General features: G+C 39.5%; 2 non-coding genes across 2 annotated transcripts; one reads left to right on the top strand and one right to left on the bottom strand.

Annotated features, from left to right (window-relative positions):
- Nucleotides 1-2,415: 2,415 nt before the first annotated feature.
- Nucleotides 2,416-2,487, bottom strand: trnaa-cgc (transfer RNA alanine (anticodon CGC)). The gene has a single exon. It is a non-coding gene; the product is annotated as a tRNA-Ala (tRNA).
- Nucleotides 2,488-19,999: 17,512 nt separating this feature from the next.
- Nucleotides 20,000-20,092, top strand: trnar-ucu (transfer RNA arginine (anticodon UCU)). Its single transcript has 2 exons — nt 20,000-20,036; nt 20,057-20,092. It is a non-coding gene; the product is annotated as a tRNA-Arg (tRNA).
- Nucleotides 20,093-20,662: the final 570 nt, after the last annotated feature.

The following is a 20,662-nucleotide window of genomic DNA, read 5'->3' as shown; positions in this document are numbered from 1 at the left end:
CTCCTTGCTTTGCAGCCCCTAGCCATGTACTGTAATTGGAATTGGAATTGATGACATTACCCAGGTGTACCTAGATTTTTTAAAACACTTACATAGTCACAATAGTGTAGTGAATGGGGATTTTAATTTTCTGTAACAATCAGAAATTATAGCAGTATATTTTGAGAGTACTTGTAGACTTTTAGGAACTAATCACTAACTAACACAACACAACACAACACAACACAAGAGACAACCTGGCTGTTATTTACATTCCCTTCAAATCAAAAGGTTAAGATAGATACTTTATTGATCCCATGAGAAGAAATTGCATCTATCTATCTAAGACTCCTTGTCCTGCCTTCAGGAGCTGCTCAATTTAAAACACAGCATCCCACAGCACTAGAGACACCCCAATATTCACTTTATACTGCACCTCAAACCATAGGTATTTTATAGCACCCAGATTGACCAGTACAGAGCACTAGATACAGTAAAACATCTTCATATTTGAAAGAAATGTGAGTGTTTTGCACATTTCAAGCTACAACAAGTAAACATTTGAGTACCTAAGTCAATATCACCTGGAATGATAAATAATGACCAACATCGGCAACTTCCAAGAAAATCATTTTCACTCATTGAATTTGATCTTCATACTCACCTTGCATTCTCAGCTATAATACTTCAAAATTACACTGCAGATTTGGTGGAAAACTTCACAAATCTGTACAATTGTATTTTAATATCTTGGTATGTACTTTCATTTTAACCATAAATGCTGTTCAGTATATTGTACTTTTGTTGTACTTTTTAAAACATTTTACCTGAGGACGCAAGGGGACTGTTATATCTTGTGATACATGCAAGACATCAGTAAAAGAAGGTGAAATTTTAATAAAATTGGTGATTAAAAGAAAACCACAACTTGTATGATATTATCCCTCGATATCGAAGACCAATTGAAGGATTTGAAGAAACTATCAAAGAAACAGCAGCAATAGCAGATGATTTGGGTTTTGAACCAATGATTACACCTCAATAATCAATTCGTCCTCAAAAAATGAAGAGACAGGCATGTTTTGAGCCTCATAATGATCCTCTTCTGGATCCACAAGAAATGTGTTTTGGATGTACTTATAACTTCCATCGAAGAGAGATCTCATCAGTTGCATACAATTGAAACTTGACTTTTTGGATGGTATTGAAAATATTTTTAAAAAATAAAATAAACAATTTTCCAACGAAGATCTTGTATTGCCAGGATCTATTCTTAGCGTTTGGTAGTGATAACACTCCTGATATTGATGGAGTAGAAACGTACGATGCGTTGACAGGATTTCTGAAGCGAGAAGTCCTAGAATGCCGCCTATAAATGAGCTAGGATTCATACCAAGAAATACTTTTTGTTTTCCACCCAGAAGGCTGCTATTGCATTACCAGTTTTGGTAGCTTCTGGGCGCGATTTTCCAAAACCGAAACTAATAACAAAGTTATTTAAGATGCACAAGTTATTTGGACATTTACCATGTCCAAAAATTGTAAATCGAGACTAGTATTACTACAGAAGAAAATATTTAACTGAAATATTAATAAGACTATGTAAGTATAAAAAGTAGAACAATTCAATTGATATAACTTATTTTTTATTCTTATTAGAAATGGGCTCACACACCGGAAGACACTAACGTTTATCTTCGTTAGAGTGTGTGAATAACAGTTTAATTTTGTTAAAATGCAATAAATCGTCTATCAGCAGTAAGAAATTATTAAGAAAGTAAGAAATTGTTTTATTTCACAAACTGTAAGAGAGTTTACAGTTCGTATCCTTCGCTTTGTCTTAACTTAAGCGTTCAGGATCCAAGCCCGTGTGCAGACGGTTGTGTTTCTTGAATCTCTTGTAATCATCAAAAGTCGTTGTTTAGTCCTTCAGTACTTTCTCGAGTTGTCCAATGGATATTTTATACAGTCCATACTTTTCATGCTCTTTTGAATTTTCCTTCACATACGGAAAAAGTTCAAAGTGTCCTTATGGCTGTGCTCCACATCTACACGAGAGCACCTGTAACAGTACAGGACACGCAGTGAGGAGTTCGCACAGCTTTCAGTTTAGTGCGGAGTCCAGAGGGAGGACTCGCTCGCTGAATGATCTCTCAAGAAATCCAAGGTGAGATTTAACAGGTGATTTCTTCAACAGCCACGACAAGTGTGGAGACGTTCTCTGGATTTCCTGAATATGACGTTAAATTTGTTCAAATCATTTGTTGTAGTTAACAGAACTAAATGCTTTGGAGGTACATCTAAAACAGCAGAGCAACACTGTAGCACTTCGTGTGTGACTGAACTTAATTGTGTAAACCTGTCTCTCTATGAACACCGACAAAGAGTTCTCACTCAACAGAAGATTGCGATGTGAGCACAATAATATAAAACACGTGGAGATGCCAGGGATTGAACCCGGGACCTCATACATGCGAAGCATGCGCTCTACCACTGAGCTACATCCCCAGCGGTGTGTGCTCATGGAGAATGCCTGCAATTTCCCACTTTCGTGTTTCCTCTACTACAGAGTAAATTCATGGGAATGAAGAAATAAGGAAGAAAAAATAATTGCATTGAAGCTTCCAGAGACTGGGCAAAAACGAATCAGTTATTTTTATATCCAGTCACACGGGCGACGGTGGTTAATTCCTCGACGGGGGAGTGCTTTTTTACCTCCTTACTCTACTGTGTTTCAATTCTGTTTTCTTTGAAAGCTTTTTGCATCTTTTAAGTGCTCTCGGTTAAACTACGCATAGAACAACAGCAGTACTGATGATTTTCATGGACCGATGCACACTTCTTCTGTACAACTCCAGTGATAAAGCCCTGTCTGTAAATATTGTAGAAGAACGAAAAAGGGCGAAACAACGCTCCAACCACAGGAATGGTAACCGGAAGGATCGTGTTCTTATTTAATATGTCATTTTGAGATGCCTTGTCAACGCAGACAGGCGTTAGAGCTGAACAAATAATGTATAGTGGTGGTTGTAAACATGGAACATGTTATTTCTATACCAGGAAGAAAGGAGCAGACTCTTAAACTCTTTAACTCTTAAGTTAAAAGAGACAAAAACGACACCTAATCACAGCTAACATTAATTAAAATGACATCACAACAAAAGAGCGGAGCCTTGAGTGAATCAAATTCGTTTTCATTGAATGTCTGTGTTTTCATCACTTTTGGGTAAAGTTAGCTTGAAGTTCGAAAACGATTTTGGCACGCCTGTAGCGTTTTTATGAAACAATTGCTTTGTATATACAACTGCTCTGTGTATAAAGTACATTGTGAATATTCTCACAGCCTTCAGTTTGTCTTTTTATCCCACGCACGAATATTCTTGTGTCCATATCACATATTATATAACACAGAACGCCTTCAAACCAAATGCATTTTAAAGACCACGACTTTGAAAATTTTCACAACCCCTCCATAAACATATCAGTGAGCTAATTATCCTTTTCTGACAGTCGGGGTTTTGATTGGAACACTGGGGGACCGCTGTATACATACATACATTCACAACGCAGAAATACTGCTCAATAGAGTTTCATGCGAAAAACCCATATATGACCATAGGAAGCAGAACAGCAGTTTCCAATTACCCAGACTGTCAGCACGGGAATAAAGCTTTGTTTTATTTCTGAAACCCTTTCTTTATTTCCTGTTTTCATTCTGCAGGAAAATTCCTATTCTTTACTCAACAGCTTTTTAAAAACAGCACCCATGATGTGCAAATCGTGATGTCCATGATTGTTTACACAGAAGACTGGCAGAGCTTTGGGTTGTGAATCTCTTTTTCTCATGGTTTTATTGAATGTGGCACTGTGCACTAGGATAGGGGGATGCTGTTCACAAGCCAATAGCATTTAAACCACAGCACCCACAATGCTGCAAGTAAGTGTTTTACACACTAAGCAGGTCCTCTGACCTTTCCCAGCCTTGCTTTGGGTTGTGAAACCTCTTTCAGTTTTTGTTATGATTTTTTCAATACGGCACCTATTAGACACGCAATAGCATTTGAAGCACAACATTCACAATGCTGCAACCAAGTGTTTTACACACCATACAGCTCCCCTCACCTTATACAACCTTGCTTTGGGTTGTGAAAGTGTTCTTTCTTTTTTTATGATTTTTTTTAATATAACACTACAGGTAATATACTGGAATAGGGGGGTCTTCTTAATACATGGGGTACACGGGTATAGCGCCTTAAAAGGTGGCTTCTCAAAGCTCTTTACAGAATGACAACAACAATAAATAAAAATACACAAGATAAAACACAATTACAATATATAGAGGAGACCGTGGATGGTGGTACTAAGAAAAGCAGAGGGGTGAAGAATGGAACCAGTTCAGTAAAGGCTTTTCTAAAGAAGAGGGTTTTGAGTCTGGATTTGAAGTAGTTTAGAGAAGGTGACTCTGTGATATCCTTGGGGAGAGAGTTCCAGGGCTTGGGGCATAACAGGAGAAAGCCCTGTCACCCACAGAGTGTAGAGGGGCTTGGGGAACAGTTAGGAGAGCAGAATTAGAAGAGAGAAGGTTGCGAGGTGGGGAGTAGGGCGATAATAGTTCAGACAGGTAATGAGGTGCCAAGCCATGCAGAGCCTTATAGGTGAGCATGAGAAATTTCATGTGCATTTTTTCCCCTCTGTAACAAGAAACATGTGCACTCTGAATTGAGTAGGTGTCAAATTTGTAAACCTGAAATTATTTTTTGGTCATATAGTCATTAAGATCCAAAAGACTTGGACAGAGATTCAACGAGCCCAGGCATAGAGACTGAGTGTCAAGCGAGCAGGAGCGGTGAGGAAGGAGACTGCGAGAGCATAGATATAGATATATCTAGATATCTAGATATAGATACTTTACACAAAGTACAGACAGTGCATCAAGACAATATACTGTACAAACAGTAGACAACGTACAAGTAAACAATGCAGACATGTAAACAGTGACTGCAGACGTGCGGAATAAATAAGAAATTGAGATAGATGTTTCTATGAAATTAACGGTATTCGAAATGTTGCAAAAAGAAAAGCGATTTGTTTTGTAAAAAAATGAGAGATGATTTTTACTTTATACAGGAAAGGCATGTGCGTCAAGTTGATCTTTTTGGATTGCACCATTTGAAAATATAAATTGGAAGTTAGTTTGGACAACTCCTGTTGGATATTGTATTACAAATAAAGTTAAAAAGATATTATTTAAAATTGTTCATAGGTTTTATCCAGTTAAATAAGTACTCTCTAAAGTACTTATTTAAGCATGAGCAGGATGATTTGTGCATTTTTTGTCGAGCTGAAAGGGAACCTTTGGTACATTTAGTTGTAAGGTGTGTGTTTGTGAAGTTGTTTTGGACGGACTTGCAGAATTTTGTTTGTAGGCATTTAAAGGTGTTTTTTTTAGGTTTAAGGACTTTGATATTGTACGGTGTAAGATACCTTTTTTAAAAAAGCATTTATTTATAGCAAATTTATTAGTCATTCTTAGTAAATTTTACATTCATAAAATCAAAATGGTCCAGTAATACTCCCCTTTTTAGTACTTTTCAGATTGAGTTGAAATATTATTTAAACGTTCGTGTTTTTATTTCTTTTATCCATTTCTGCTCCTGTAGTTGTATTTGTTAATTATTTACACATTTAATAAAAATAATAAAAAAATGTCGGCCGTATACGTTACACTATAATATAACGCAAACATCTATTCTGGACTATTTTTTTTCAGATTATTATTATTCGACTAATATTTTTGTGGTTCATAGCAACGGTCACTAAGGAAGTTCATCTGATAACCCGGAAATCCTCTGTTTGACCACGTTTCACTTTCTGTGTTCAAACCCACGTGTTTACAGCCACTGCAGCTGCAGGAATTTTTTTTGTTTTTCAGATCAACTCTGAAAAAAATGGAGAATTTGTTGCTTAATCTGGAAACTGAGGCGTACTCTTTCATGGAGATTGTGCTTAAATCGATCGTGCACGAAGTTTCGGAAGTTTTCCGAAACCGGACAGATGATTCCGAGAAGACCGGGGTAAAGTTAGCTTGAAGTTCGAAAACGATTTTGGCACGCCTGTAGCGTTTACACGAAACCTCTTAGAATCGCGAGAATACTTGCTTTGTGTATAAAATACATTGTGAATGCTTTCTCAGCCTTTACTTTTTCATTTTTATGACATTTTGTTGACCAAGCACGAATATTCTTTTGTCCATATCTTCGCAATGGAAGCACAGAACGCCTTCAAACCAAATGCATTTTAAAGACCACAACATGTGGATATTTCCACAGCCTCTACATCAAAGTGTCAGTGAGCTAATTATCTTTTTTTAAACCTCCGGTTTTTCATCGATGCATAATTACGCAAGAACTGGAACCCGGGGGACCGCTGTGTGCACACGTTCACAACACGAGAAATACTGTTCAATACGGCTTCGTGCGAAAAACCCGTATATGACCATAGGAAGCAGAACAGCGCAGTCTCCCATTACCCAGACTGGAAGCACGGGAATAAAGCTTTGTTTGATTTCTGAAACCCTTCCTTTACGCCCTGTTTTCATTCAGGTAAGCAAACAATAAAAATAGTTGTTAAAATCCAAACACACATAATGAGATCACTCTCTGTCAGTGAACAGTATTCTGAACAGTATTTCTCGCGTTGTGAACGTGTGCACACAGCGGTCCCCCGGGTTCCAGTTCGTGCGTAATTACGCATCGATGAAAAACCAGAGGTTTAAAAAAAGATAATTAGCTCACTGATAGTTTGATGTAAAGGCTGTGGAAATATCCACAAGTCGTGGTCTTTAAAATGCTTTTGGTTTGAAGGCGTTCTGTGCTTCCATTGCGGAGATATGGACAAAAGAATATTCGTGCTTGGTCAAAAAAATGTCATAAAACCGAAAAAGTAAAGGCTGAGAAATCATCCACAATGTATTTTATACACAAAGCAAGTGTTTTTGTAACTCTAAGAGATTTCGTGAAAGCGCTACAGGCGTGCCAAAATCGTTTTCGAACTTCAAGCTAACTTTACCCCGGTAAATTGTGTTCGTCCAGTCGTATCAATCGTTCTAAAGTTACGGAAAATCGGATGCGACTGGTGCAATCAGTACTCATTTTTTCAGGATAGTCAAGCGGTTTAAAACAGTAAATTCACAGCTTCGTGTCTTTTAAGATTTGTGTTTCGATCTCCAAATAGAGGCACGGGTTCAAATCCCACTCCCGACAATCAGGCGTTTTACCCTGTCTTTTTTACCTGCCTTTACACTGTTTCAGTCTTGTTGTGCTCGCTGACAATCACAGTACGAGGAAAACGGAGAAACTGCTTAGCAAAAACATAACGGACAGAAAAAAGCTTTGTAAACACGTGAATGTGATTAGCAGCAGTAAGGTATGCATTCAAATGTTTAAGGCTTATTTATAACAGCAGCAGAAGAAAGGTGCAGCACAATGCAATTTGTGAGAATTCACGGGTTTTTATGCTGCTTGGACTTCTTTCAAGTCTATGAACTGACCCCCGTTTTATTTTCATTTTCAAACTTCAGAACCGAATAACAAAAAGGTTTCATGTGTGACAGCATTCCGTTGCAAATACCGTTTCCACGATGTATTCAGCGACGGGAATGAAATGTTTTAGTGCTGGCTCAAATGCGAGGAATTTCAGAAAAACCTGGAAAAGCAACGCCTGCAGTAAATGACAAATCTAAAGCGTGTAGTCAGCATGAACAGAACAACGCAATGCTCTGTAAAAACGATCTGAAGCCGCAATAACTCTTTTATCTCGGGCAGTTCATTCCGATACGATGTTTCCGCAGAATAAATGAAATGCCGAACTCCAAACATGTTGTTGCCATTATTGTTACTCCTGCTGCTGTAGTTTTAAGCTTTAATCAGTGGGTATGTAATGTTGTAAAAGGGCTGGACTACTTTGTTCAGTCCAAATTCCACTATGTGAATTTATGTTTTTTTAATATAAGCATTAACAATACAATGCGTGCTCAAAAACCGTTACTTATTAGCTTAAGAAGCGGCAGTGTTTTGACAAAGTGTGGTATTCGAACAGAAAATGCTGAAGTGTTTAATACTTGCTTGTGAGCAGATCTCCCTCGATTTAGACAAACTCTTGTTCGGCCGATGATTTCAGATCAAAATCTGAATCAAATGGAAAGAAAGCTGAATTACGCTGGGTACTGGGTATCACTGTTACGCCATCAGGTCATGCTAGGAGGATTGGGGGGGGATCAAATTGACACAGAGGGACCCAATGTGGGGGCTGAACCCACAGTTCTGAGATTAAGAGATTCTTGCTCTATGGACTGCGCCTATATAACTCTTGTGCTACAGCAGTAATGCTTCTGGGTGTGGATGAACATGACATAATAGACTGACAGCAGGAACACGTGGCCCACAGGCAGTGACAGTATCGCTATATTTGGCTGCAGTATATTGTGTTAAGAGCAGCAATAACTTTCCTGCAGAGATGGGAGTGCCTTTAATACAGCTCTTTCAATCAGACAGAGTAACAGGAACTGACCTAAAGTTTCGGCTGTGGATCCGTCTCCACATAGGGGAAAGAGACAGTAAAATAGCGATGAAGAAACAGAAAGATTTGTGCTCGCTGCAAAGTAGCAAAGAGGTGGTCAGACACATAAAATAGCTTGGTGATAATTTGCAGCGACAGTTTTATGTTATTTAGTACACGGATTTCTCTTCATGTTCCTTAAGATGTGTAATTTGTATGTTGGTTGTATGAGAACATGTTCTTCTAAAGTCCTGTCAATTGACAGTGGAGAGCTTGCTGGTGCAGTCGAACAAATCTGTGTTATATTTTTAAAATAGATTAGCTAATGAGCAACGAAAGTATAAATGAATTCTCCCACCCTCCATTCGAAGATAAAACTCCATGTGCGAGTCTAAGTTTCCTTTAAGCTACTGATGTTCGTCATTATTGGACATTCCCGGTGATATTGACTAAGGAGCTCAATTTTTACTTGTTGTAGTTCAACATGTGTAAAACATTCGTATCCCCTGCAAATATCGGCAAGGTCAGTGATATTCTCAACAATTTGTGCCATTGCAATTCGTGCAATTCATGCCATACTTTTTCGAAATGTATTCTGACATGCCAGGATCATATTTAAAAAACTGGTGCCTTAAAATTTCTTGCACTTCAGGATTTTGATAGTCTGTTACATTGTCTTTCACACGTCGGTGTCAGAACTGTGAGACATTTTCATAATCGGGGGGAAGGCCGTAGTAATAAGCAGAAAGTGCAATCAACTTTTCTCAGTGTAAGTCCGTGTTGTGGTGAGTTTTTAAAATTGGTTTGCCATTTTCTGAAATATATTCCATACAAAAATATAATTTGGACAGTCGCTATTTATTTGGATATTCCCTTTCAGTGAAGATGTCTACAGTATTCCAGCCGGATTAGTACTGATCGAAGAGAGCCATCTACAGGCGACATAACATCACAGCAGCACCATTTAAGGTGGAACGAAAAACACGCATAAGAAGCTGGCGAATAAGAAGCCAATTTAAGCCTCGTAGCAGACCCTGGGAGGTACGCTCAAAATAATCATCTTTCCCAGTACTTCAGAGTCATATTTAGATCGCTTTACTGCATGTCATTTGATTGGTGGGAGATGTGAAGCCATCGAACCTGTACTGCGCTTTCACATTGAAATTGAAGCCATTTCTCATGCTTTCTCTCAGTGTCCGGGCTGCAATTGCGTGTAAAGGAAGCGACTTGAAAATGAAACGTGTAAATCACCTTACAGAGGGTCTTCACGACGGGGTGCGTCAGCTAGTTCTCCATTATTGTCAGTTTACTGGACTTCTGAAGAAACCTATCTACAACGAAGATACAAACTGCACGGTTTAAGGCACATGAAGAGAAAGCTGTTTGCTGATTGACTCAAAAAATGTCGATACAAATAATCTGCCAGTCTGATTTACTTGTCCGACCACCTCCCTCCGTCCCCCTTTGCTGTTAGCACAATTCTTTCAGTTTCTTTTCTTGTATTCTCCTTGCTATTTTAGTGTTCCCCATGTATAGATGGATCCACAACCGAAACCGTTTTCACCCTGTGTTTTTGCAGCGTCAGTCTGTATGAGGAGCATATCTTGTACATCTCCTGTGGCGCAATCGGCCAGCGCATGGTACTTATACAGCAGTACACAGCGGAGTTGTGAGTTCGAGCCTCACCTGGATCAGTGTCTTTAGCTACTGAAAGCAACTGTCAAGTTCAGATACTATTAGGTATCTGATGGAGATAAATTAACATCAAACGAAGAAGTAAAGGTTTACTTCGAGTCACAATCAAATAAGGCTCCACAGCTGAAACATTGTGTTTCCTTCTCTTTTCAGCATGGAATAAACCTTGACTTTTTCCTTTGAAGCCCATGCATGCTGACGCAGCTCCCTACTTAAATTACCATCAGCTGTGTACCTCCAGCTGACCTGTACACAAATATATGAGAGAGGTCTACTGAGACGAGAGGAGCACTGAAGACTTGAAAAAGCTCTCGCATTAGGCTCTGTGTTTTTGTTGTTCCCCAGATTTGTTTTTAATGTTCTTTTTCTTTTGAAGTTGTTGCGTTTGTTTGTTTTTTTCGTAGTTGTTAGACTACTACAGGGATTTACCTAGGTTCCTGGAAGACTTCTTGTTTTATGTTTGTTGTGTTTTCGGGTTACAACAATTTTTTTCTATTGATAGGACCCCACGCATTACTATGGGTGTAGTTAACTTTAGTTCTTACATTGTACCTGAAATTACCACATAAACTACTACTCTGTTTCCCTTTTTTTAAAAGGCACAAGTGAAGTTTGTTTTTCCTTGCTGCTGATTGGTAGCTACAATGGGTCAATTGCAATAACTTATATACAGTACAATAACCTTCACTGAAATGTGTCAGCAACTCTGTACTAAATCTGTTCTCAATTGCAACAAACCTAAAATAACAGCTGCTGCCTGTTAGATGTTACTGCATTAGGAGTCTAGCTTAAACCACCTCTTCATAGGTTTTAAGCAACTCAGTAGCGGACTAAGCAGAACAATTGATCACATTAGAACTGTCTTGAATGTAATGGAAATAATGTACTCATTAAGTAACAAGGTTATGCACCACTTGCTTGAAAATTATTATTATATTTAACTAAAATTGCTTTCCAGACACCACAAATATTCACAATGAATGTTATCATTACACGTATTTATACTTGCATTACACGTATTTACATTAATACTTACATTACACGTATTTATTAATAAAAGTGTTATTAATACTTAACTTCCATGTATATCTTTATTAGTAGCTGTATTACAAGTAATGCATATACAGTCTTTATTATAGTTAGTTTTCAGTTATCCTGGGGAGGGAAGAGAATGGAAATTAAGGAAATAAAAATTTAAAGGGCTTTTAAGTCTTCAATGTGTCATAGCTGTGTGTTGTCATATCTGGGTGTTAATTTAGTATATTTGTTGCATTAGTTATTGTGATTTGACACTAAACTTGTGTTTCTCAGGAGAAAGCAGTAAGATTTTTTTTTTGAGGGTACAGAAAATTGTATTGTACGGCCAAATGTAAGGTTACGTTAAGAAAGCATTATTGTTACCTTTTGCAACGTTATTTATTTAAGACGGTTCTTCGGAATAGTGTCCCTTACGTATCTGTGACTGTGGTCCAACAATAACGGTGCTGAAATAGCCGGAATGTGTGGGAAGAAGATGGAGATGGAACAGGAGGCTTATTCAGTCGATAGAAAGGTTGTGTAGGACTGAACACACTACGGTTATGGTACTGGGTTTAAGAACATTACGATCCTACAGTCTCCTGATCCATAATCAGATGCGTTATCCAGTGCGCCACTGGCCCTTGTACCGCTTTCCTCAAGTGCACCACTGTGAGCTTGCGCCGCTACAATAATACATCGCCCCAGTCCAAATTTTCTCAATTAGGTGCACGTTTTCTATGTGTATTTAGTTAATAAGTCTTTCATTTTGTCTGTTTTAAAAATTGCATCTCTTTAAAACAGACAAACGAGTTTATGTGTTGTGCTGAAATTCACACATGAGGGCATTCAAACGAAAGAAATCACAGAAAAGATATCGCGCTTAAAAAGAAATCAGAGTGGAGACGCTGGTGATAGAAAACAGAGCTTCATACGATGCATGAGATGCTTTACCTCTGAACTAAACTTGGCTCTTTAATCGTGTTAGGAAGAGTGTATAGTCAACAGTGTACATTTTAAAAATCAAAGCAAGATAATGAGACACGAATTGAATTTGGAACACGAGCCTCTCCTTCATTGTTTAATGAGCTTTTGATGAACATCTAAGTGAAAGACAAATTCACTATTTTCACTTTGTGATTAAAAAACACTTTTATCACACGTTAAGCACTCCTGATGGTGTCGAATAGTTCTCTTTTCTACCCTCATCATTTTTGAGGATCCCCAGCTAAAATATCTTTTTAAACTACAACAAAATTGCAATATTTTAAATACTATTTAAGTTTACATAGTCACATTCCCAGTGATATTGACTTAGGCGCTCAACTATTAACTTCTTGTAGTTTGACTTTAGCCAAAAGTTTGAAATCTCTGCAACTATCAGGATGCTTAAGGACATCCAAAGAAACCCCATCACATTTAGGGGAGACGGTGTTGAGGTCCGATTAATTTGAAATGCGTCTCTGGGGACTTTTGATTTACCAACGTTATGTTTAACTGAAGGATATGCAGACTGACCGTGCCATAAAAACTAACGCACATCACCTTTTTTCTACATTCACAGGTTTTTGGCTAAAGACAAAAAAATCGTTTTTGTTTCCTTGCCAGCTGGCAGTAATTCCTCTGCACTGACAAAACAGATGAGTATTTTATCTTTCGCAATTTGTATGGATTTTTTTAAAAACAAGTTGTTCCAAAAATTAAATGAACACTTCCATTAAATTAAATGTAGAAGCATGTTGCTTTCCATAATGATAAACTGTGTGGCAAGACAGGCACCACTGAGACTCAACCCCAGGATCTCCTGTTTACTAGGCAGGCACTTTAACCAACTAAGCCACAGCATTCTCTCATCCTAGTGTTAATCCCGCATCAGCAGGGTCAGCTTGTCAGCACGCCTGTCTCCATTTGGTGGTTTGAGCTGACGTTGCCATGACGTTGCCATTAAATGCGACCGAGAATACTCCAACCGGCGCGCCGCTACGCCTGCCGTCGGAGAACTAAGCCATGGCACTGGCATCAGATATCCCTTTTACAGCCACTTGGACACATCTCAATTGCTCTGAGACACCTGCATTCAGTGTGCGCTGAGCCTGCTCGCTGAGCAAGTGACGAGAAATGGCTTATGTCCAAGGAGTTCAATATGCTTTTTATGTTCAATGGGGTGTCCACTACAGCTAACACTGAAGTGCAGCACAGGCTCTGTGGTTTGACATCTCACAAGGTAAATGTTGAAATTGTAGGTGGAAGAGGAAAATTACCCTTGAGTATGGGGAAAGAGGCAACTCATGTCCGGAGGGGGCTGAAGTGTGTATGGAGGTGGCCTAGTGGTTAAGGCAATCTCCTCTTAATACATGATACTCTGCACAAGTAGGTTTGAACCCCATTCTCCTCGAGGAAGGGCTTTGACACATTTTGACCTTTTTAAACTTGGTGTGCTTTCGTTTTGTTTCTTCGCTCCTGTACTACAGCAGTAATATTTCTATAGGTGTATGATCATGGTAAGCTGACAGCAGGAACACGTGGCCCACAAGCAGTGACAATATCAGAGGTGTCTGCAGTGTGTTGGTTTGTAAGCAACGATAAAATAACTTGACATGGAAGCAGGTGTGCCTGCATTAATACAGCTCCATCGAGAGGAAAAAGTAACACAAGAACCGACATAAATTCAACAGCACGTTTCTGCAGCTGAAAACGGAACCTACTCCACGTGATGATTGAGCTCACAACCTCGGTATAACTCCACTATAAAAGCACCACAACCTGACCAATTGCGCTACTGGAGCAGCACAGCACAGTAGCACATTTTCCTCAGTGCACTCAAACAGTGCTTCTTCCCTAGCCTACCAGCTTCAAGACTTTTTTAAATTGATCAAAGATTCATTGGAAAAGGTTTGTTGATGGGTCAGGTGGGAATCACACCCAGATTCACTGCTTGCAAGGCAGCTATGTTCATCATTATACCCAGGACTGGCGCCAGGGGAATGATCTGTAGGGGGGGTCTGAAATCCTGAGGGGGGTAGTGATATTTCGGTTTAAACGGAGCCATTGCAACCATCCAAGTGAATTCTCGCAAGCATGCCACTGATTAGTATTTCATGTTAGAAGATAACGACAAGCAATCTGGTATTTAGTGATGAAGAACAGTTCCACGTTCATCAGAACTCACGTGATTATTTTTGCCTGGAGCATCAACCATATGTGTTCATTTTTGCAACAACATCAACGGTAACGAGGTTCTGAATCATTAAGAAATCATTGTAAAACCAACAGAAAGTACAAACTTCTATAACTACAGTCCTAGTTATATAACGATTGTAAGTATAAGGATAAACTACTGCAAGGCATTGGTCCACCTGAGCAAATAAGGTCATAATAATGTTGACACCCCAAAACATAGACACTATGTAACGTGCTGTTCCTGGACAGATAGCCCTCCTGCACATCAAACAGTCTGATGTAGTAACTGTGAATTCGGGGTTAGTGTAGTTATCTGACCATTGACAAAGTACAACTATTTTTTACGGCTCAAGTTAAGTAAGTGAAAGTGTTCAAAAACTTTTTATCCAAACCTTTTATCCAAAACTGAGGGGGGTGGGACTGTTCAGTTGAGGGGGCAATTTTGGCATGCCAGTAACATTTTGACAAAACGTCCAAGAGTTACGAAAACACTTACTTTGTGTATAAAGTATATTGTGTACACACTGTAAGTTCAGAACGTGAGAAATACTGCTCAATATGGGATCCTGTCCAGGAATATCAGGGCTGTAAGGGGGTCAGATCTATAGATGTAGTAAACACATTAGTGGAGACAGTGTGTCTGCTCTCTGTGTGAGAGCCGGACAGGAAAAATAATCTGTGGTCTGGGAAGAAGAGACCCTCGTTGGAAGAGCGGCGCTTCTCACAGGAGAGAATGAAAAAAAAATATTTTTCTCCTTGGGGGAATTAAAAGCACTTATGGGGAGTGGTGTGATGGTAGTGCATCTGATACCACATCAAAAGGTTGTGTGTTCAAATCATGTTGAGATCGGATGATGTATGTTCAGGTTCAGCTGGTGCCGAACCCAGGAATTAGACCTTGCAGTTTGGTTTTATCTGTACACCACATAGATAATCTAAATGAAATAACAGAGCAGTACAGGACACGCATTCAGGAAATTACACAGCAAGTCATTTTGAACATGACAAGAGAAAAGGCACACTGCACATCCGTGAAACATCACGTCCGACTTTAGAGACAGTTACATCACAGAATGGAAGTTTCAGGCCCCTTTTTCATTACAGGTTCAAACTAACCTGAAAGTTACAGAGTTTTAGGTCACTTTTGTATTAAAATGTGTCTGAAGCCTATAAATATAATTTGCCCTTTTTTAAATTGTGGATGAAATCCAATCCCATGTACCAAGACCTTACAGTATATTCATGTTAATTAAAATGACTAATGCTAATTGGACATTAGCTGGTGCTTTTGTAACGATTTACTATTTCATGCTGGAAAGAAGGAAACCCGACCAACGTTTGCTTTCAGGTGCGGTTCATTCACATAATGGACATCTATTTCTGAGTAGCCTGATTTAAAAACACACGAACCCGGTAGAAGTAGAAGTCGAACCTCCAATCTCATGATGCAAAATCAGACGCGTTATCCATGAAACCACTGGCCAATCATGTAACTGAATTGCACCATGGTGAGTTCAGCACTGCAACTAGTAATTACTAGTAATAGTAATAATCCCATCCTAAATTTCTAAGTGAGAAACGTGTTTTCTACATTTTTATCAGTTTTAAAATATCATCTCTTTAATACAGACAAAGGGTTTGTGTGTCACTTTGAAATTCTGATTGATTTAGAATTCAAAGAAAAAGATGTTTTCTTGAACAACGCAGTGAAATTATGACATCTTTCACTCTACTTCTCTCTTGTAGTAAAGCAGACCTTGCAGTGTGAGCATTTACTCCAGTAAATTAGGTCATGTATCATGTTAAATCACTTCTTCAAAACAAAACATTTCCTGGTGCAGGTTTTCTCCATGAAAAAAAATACATTTTTCCCTTACATGATTTCTTGTTTTTTTTATTGCCAGGACCTACCTTTAGCACTCAATAGCGATATTAATGGAGTAGAAATGTAAGGTGATCTGAGCCAAAATATACCTTACACGCCTCCTGGAACAGTGTTTGTATTCATAGCAAGTTATATTCTTTTTCAACCCCAAACGTTGCTATTGCATTAAGCTTTGTGTGACCATTAGAGGTTTCGGTAGCTTCTGGAGAGCGCACTTTTCCAAACTGAAACCTATAAGAACATTATTCAAGACGCACCATGTCCCAGAATCATTCATCGGGACTAGGATTAATATCAATGGAAAGTACTTCAAAATAAAAGATTTAACTGAAATATTAAAAGAGTAGGAAAGCATTTAGAGTAGAAAAAAATCAGTTCAGATTATATTTAATTTTTTGAGAAATGGGCACATACATCAGCTCAGTGAGCAGTGCGAGGTGCTCTTCTGGAGATGATGTTAAATTAGTTAAAATCATGTGATAGTTAAAAAAGCTTAATACTTAGTTAAACAGCCAGCACAAATGGTTGCGTTTGTGATTATGTCACTTCTCTACTACAGCAACGTCGGTAAAAGACCCTCTGAAAGCAGTAAAGCTCTGCACAACTGAATTCGTTGCTATTTGGAGAAATCCACAAACTCGTGTTTTTCATGTGCTTTAAAAGACAGCCATACTCACCGACAAAATAAAGACACTGCTGCTGGTTTTTTCCGAAGCACAGTTGACCTTTCTGAGCCAATTGATGAAGCTCACCCAATGAATACTATAGCAGAAGGTGGAGGAAAGTGCAACTTTGTAACTATCGCAACCACAGGAACAACTGCAAGAAGTAGAATCAATTTCCCATCGAATGGTGGTGTTGTTTGAGGTACGCGATGTGAACGTGTGCAGAGAATCCCACAATCTCTTCAAAACTTGGACAAAGTATTTCTGATAGAGCGCTGTGCGCAAAGATTGAATAAGCTTTGCTCCTGCCAATGATTCTGCGTGAAAAAGCACAGCATTCAAGTTTCACAGACAAATGCACCATGCCTACTGTAGCGGCGAGGCTTATTAATAAGAAAGAATTAAGTGTTCTGAGCCTTCCCAAATGAGGCCCCATTTCTCTGTTCATCTCTGTGGTGCAGCCACAGAGAAACTATTCATGCAGGCTGATTTAAGGTTCCTGATAAGGACAGCTCCCAAAGGGGGATGCACTTAGCTAAGCCTGGCTATCATGATCAATGGTCATCCATTGGTGCCTATCTGTCTAGGGAGTGCCAGTTGGACATCTGGACTGCATTCCTAAGTGTCAGGAGTAAGTGACTCATATCTCACCTTGATCAACCAATCAGGGGCTGGTAGGGCCGAGTAACCCACATGGGACTCTGATGCCCATGGAACTTTCAGCCAATCAACGAGCTGAAGTTCCTCCAGGTAAAAACAGGCAACACAGAGATTCAGGGAGATTCAGTGAGATCAGTAAGATTCTGGAGAGGATTCTGTGGACTGTTCTAAAGGGAATTCAAAGGAGAATTCCAGGGCAGGACGGCCCAGGAGCAGAAGGCTCCCAAGGGCAGGACATTCTCGCAGCGTGCCTCCTGACCATCCTGAGACTCAGCCCGGACAACCACGGAACGGCCAGTGTGTCCGAGTGCCAGAACTTTCCTTTGTTCTTAGAGTCTAGAGTGGAGGTTGCCAGAGAGTAACCAGCAGCAGGCCTCGTGAACAGGTCGGAACTGTGGACAGCTGAATCACTATTCAGAACTAGCTCTTCATCAGGAATGAACCGGTCCTCTTCCTGACTTTCTGGGACCCACAGTCATCTTTTCTCCTGTGCACAAACTTTGCTAGTTAAAGCCAACAGTGAGCATCAGCAGTGCACCGTCACAAGCCGCACAGCACAGCCTGGCACCGAGCCAGAGAGCGCGGATTGGACAGCAACAGCCTGCAACTGTTTCTTTGTGCCCGCAGAAGATCTGAATCCCCAGAAATTGGATGAGTATTCAACTTCACTGCATTACAGCTTGAGAATTCAATTGTTATCCAAACCAGTTGATATCAATTTAATTCCTAAGAGTTATGTACTTGTTTTGAGTATCTAATGTAGAAGTTGTAACCAAGTTCACTTTACGAAACAGTCTTAATGAATGATATACTGAACGTATGTCCTCTTGATATGTGTAACACTTTGTAACTGATTGAATATATATCTTTTGTATTTTGATAACCCTCTCGATAAGATCTGTTAGGTTTACATGCATATTCTATGTATTAATAAATGTATCCTCGTGTATTAGCACCTGTGTGTGTGCGTTGTTTGAGTTATGTCGCATGGTTGGACTCTAAAGCCATCAAAAGAATCAACTTTGTGATTTACTGCTACAATTAATAATTGTCTCAGTAAATGCCCAAACCCTACAGAACTGGTGCCTTCAGAGAGCCACTACAGTTACATATTTGGTGTCCCTGAACGGCCGGTTTTTCTTACACTACAGAACCAATTTTAAAAACAATTGCGGCACACTACGATTCACACTGACTCAAAAGTGATCACGGCAGATGTTGTTCCCTGCACAATGCTGAAGGGACCAAAGAGCATTGCTGATGCTTTTTTATGCCTTGATGTTAAGCTGACAAAGACTATCTTGAAACACCTAGTTCAGTCTCTCGACAGACTGCCAAGCAAAGCTTTTACCCATTGACGTCGCAATAGAAGGAAGGTCTTAACCCACCAACACTTAGCAGCGGCAAGATTCAAACCTAACCCAGTGAAGAAAATGGAGCACAAACCCAGCACTTAGACCACCCAGCCACACTCCTTACACCTTACTCTTTTGGAGAAAGTCGGGTGGGTTCAGCTCTTGTTGTGCAACGCGTGGAAATGACTGCATCTTCGTTTTCTGAGATGTTTCCTATCACATCTTTGTCAGCTCTGAATATAGTGCTTCTTTGGAGCAGGCTTCAGACCTTTTATTTTATTTATAAAGGAGGGCCATTCAGAAACATGTAATTCCTGTTTTAGAAATGCTTTGGGCGGTGTGTTTTATATAATGCACAAACAGTATTCTGATTGTATACTGTAGACCTGTGTAGCAATCATACTGGACGTGACTGGGATTCTGAAATGTTTCTTGAAAAGGTATTCAGGGCTGCTTGAATCTATAATAAAAAAGTGACCCGAAACTTCCAACCTTCCAATCACTGATGTCGCTCTCCCTAAACCTGTACGGGATGTTTTGCTGATGTGCAATGTGCCTTTACTCCTGTATTAAAAACGACCTCTGTTGTTGGGCGGAGTTGAAGGAGAACTAACTGCACAGAAAAAGTACGTAACGATAAAATATTTCTGCGCGTGAAACACATCAATCGTTCAGCATTTCTAAAATGTTTAATTGAATTGACAAAGAAATCCTCTCCTTAAACTTCGAAAAGGATTATCTGTTGAGCCAGCAGGCGTAACACTGCAGTTGCCCGTTTCTCACAGGTGTTTGAAGTTGTGGATAACATTTAGCAGGTTTGGCACCATGGCTTAGCTGGTTAAGCCGCCTCACTAAAAACCAGGAGACCCTGGGTGTGAATCCCAGTGGTATCTATTCGTAGACAACAGGCCACTCATTGTCAATATTTATGGAGCTTAATTTAAAGACAACGGGAGAAGCATGAGTTACAGCTTTCTGTAGCTGTTTTATATAGCGATGTATTGGTTGGCTCTGTGGCGCAATGGAGAGCGCATTGGACTTCTAGGCTTTGATAGAATGAAGTCATTCAAAGGTTGTGGGTTTGAGTCCCACCAGAGTCATGTATCATTTTGATTCAATCTTTCAAAATCCTCTAGGGATTAGTGTTGATCAAGTCAAATAAAGGACTTCTTAAGAGTCCACAGTTGAAAATGAACCAGCAGCCACAAGAAAGAAATTAGCACTGGACTGTGATCACATTACTCCTGTCCTGGACTCCTTGCACTGGCTTCCTGTCAACTTCAAAATCCTCATGCTCACCTATAAGGCTCTCCATGGCTTGACACCACAGTACCTGTCTGGGTTATCGCCCTACTCCCTACCTCACAACCTTGCTCTTCTAATTCTGGTCTCCTATCTGTCCCCCAGTCCATCTACACTCTATGGGTGACAGGGCCTTCTCCTGTTTTGCACCAAAGCTCTGGATCTTTATTCCCAAGGATATCAGAGAGTCACCTTCTCTAAACTCCTTCAAATCCAGACTCAAAACCCTCTTCTTTAGAAGAGCCTTTAATGAACTATTCTTTACCCCTCTGTTCCTACTGTATTTAATACCACCATCTATTGTCTCCTCTAACTGTGTATTCTCATCCTGCTTATCTTGTGTATTTTTTAACTTTATTGGTTTCATT

The sequence above is a fragment of the Lepisosteus oculatus genome, chromosome 14, assembly GCF_040954835.1.
Source record: "Lepisosteus oculatus isolate fLepOcu1 chromosome 14, fLepOcu1.hap2, whole genome shotgun sequence".
In the NCBI taxonomy this organism is placed as follows: domain Eukaryota; kingdom Metazoa; phylum Chordata; class Actinopteri; order Semionotiformes; family Lepisosteidae; genus Lepisosteus; species Lepisosteus oculatus.
The sequence above is the reverse complement of the archived record's forward strand: the minus strand, read 5'-3'. Positions and strand labels throughout refer to the sequence as shown.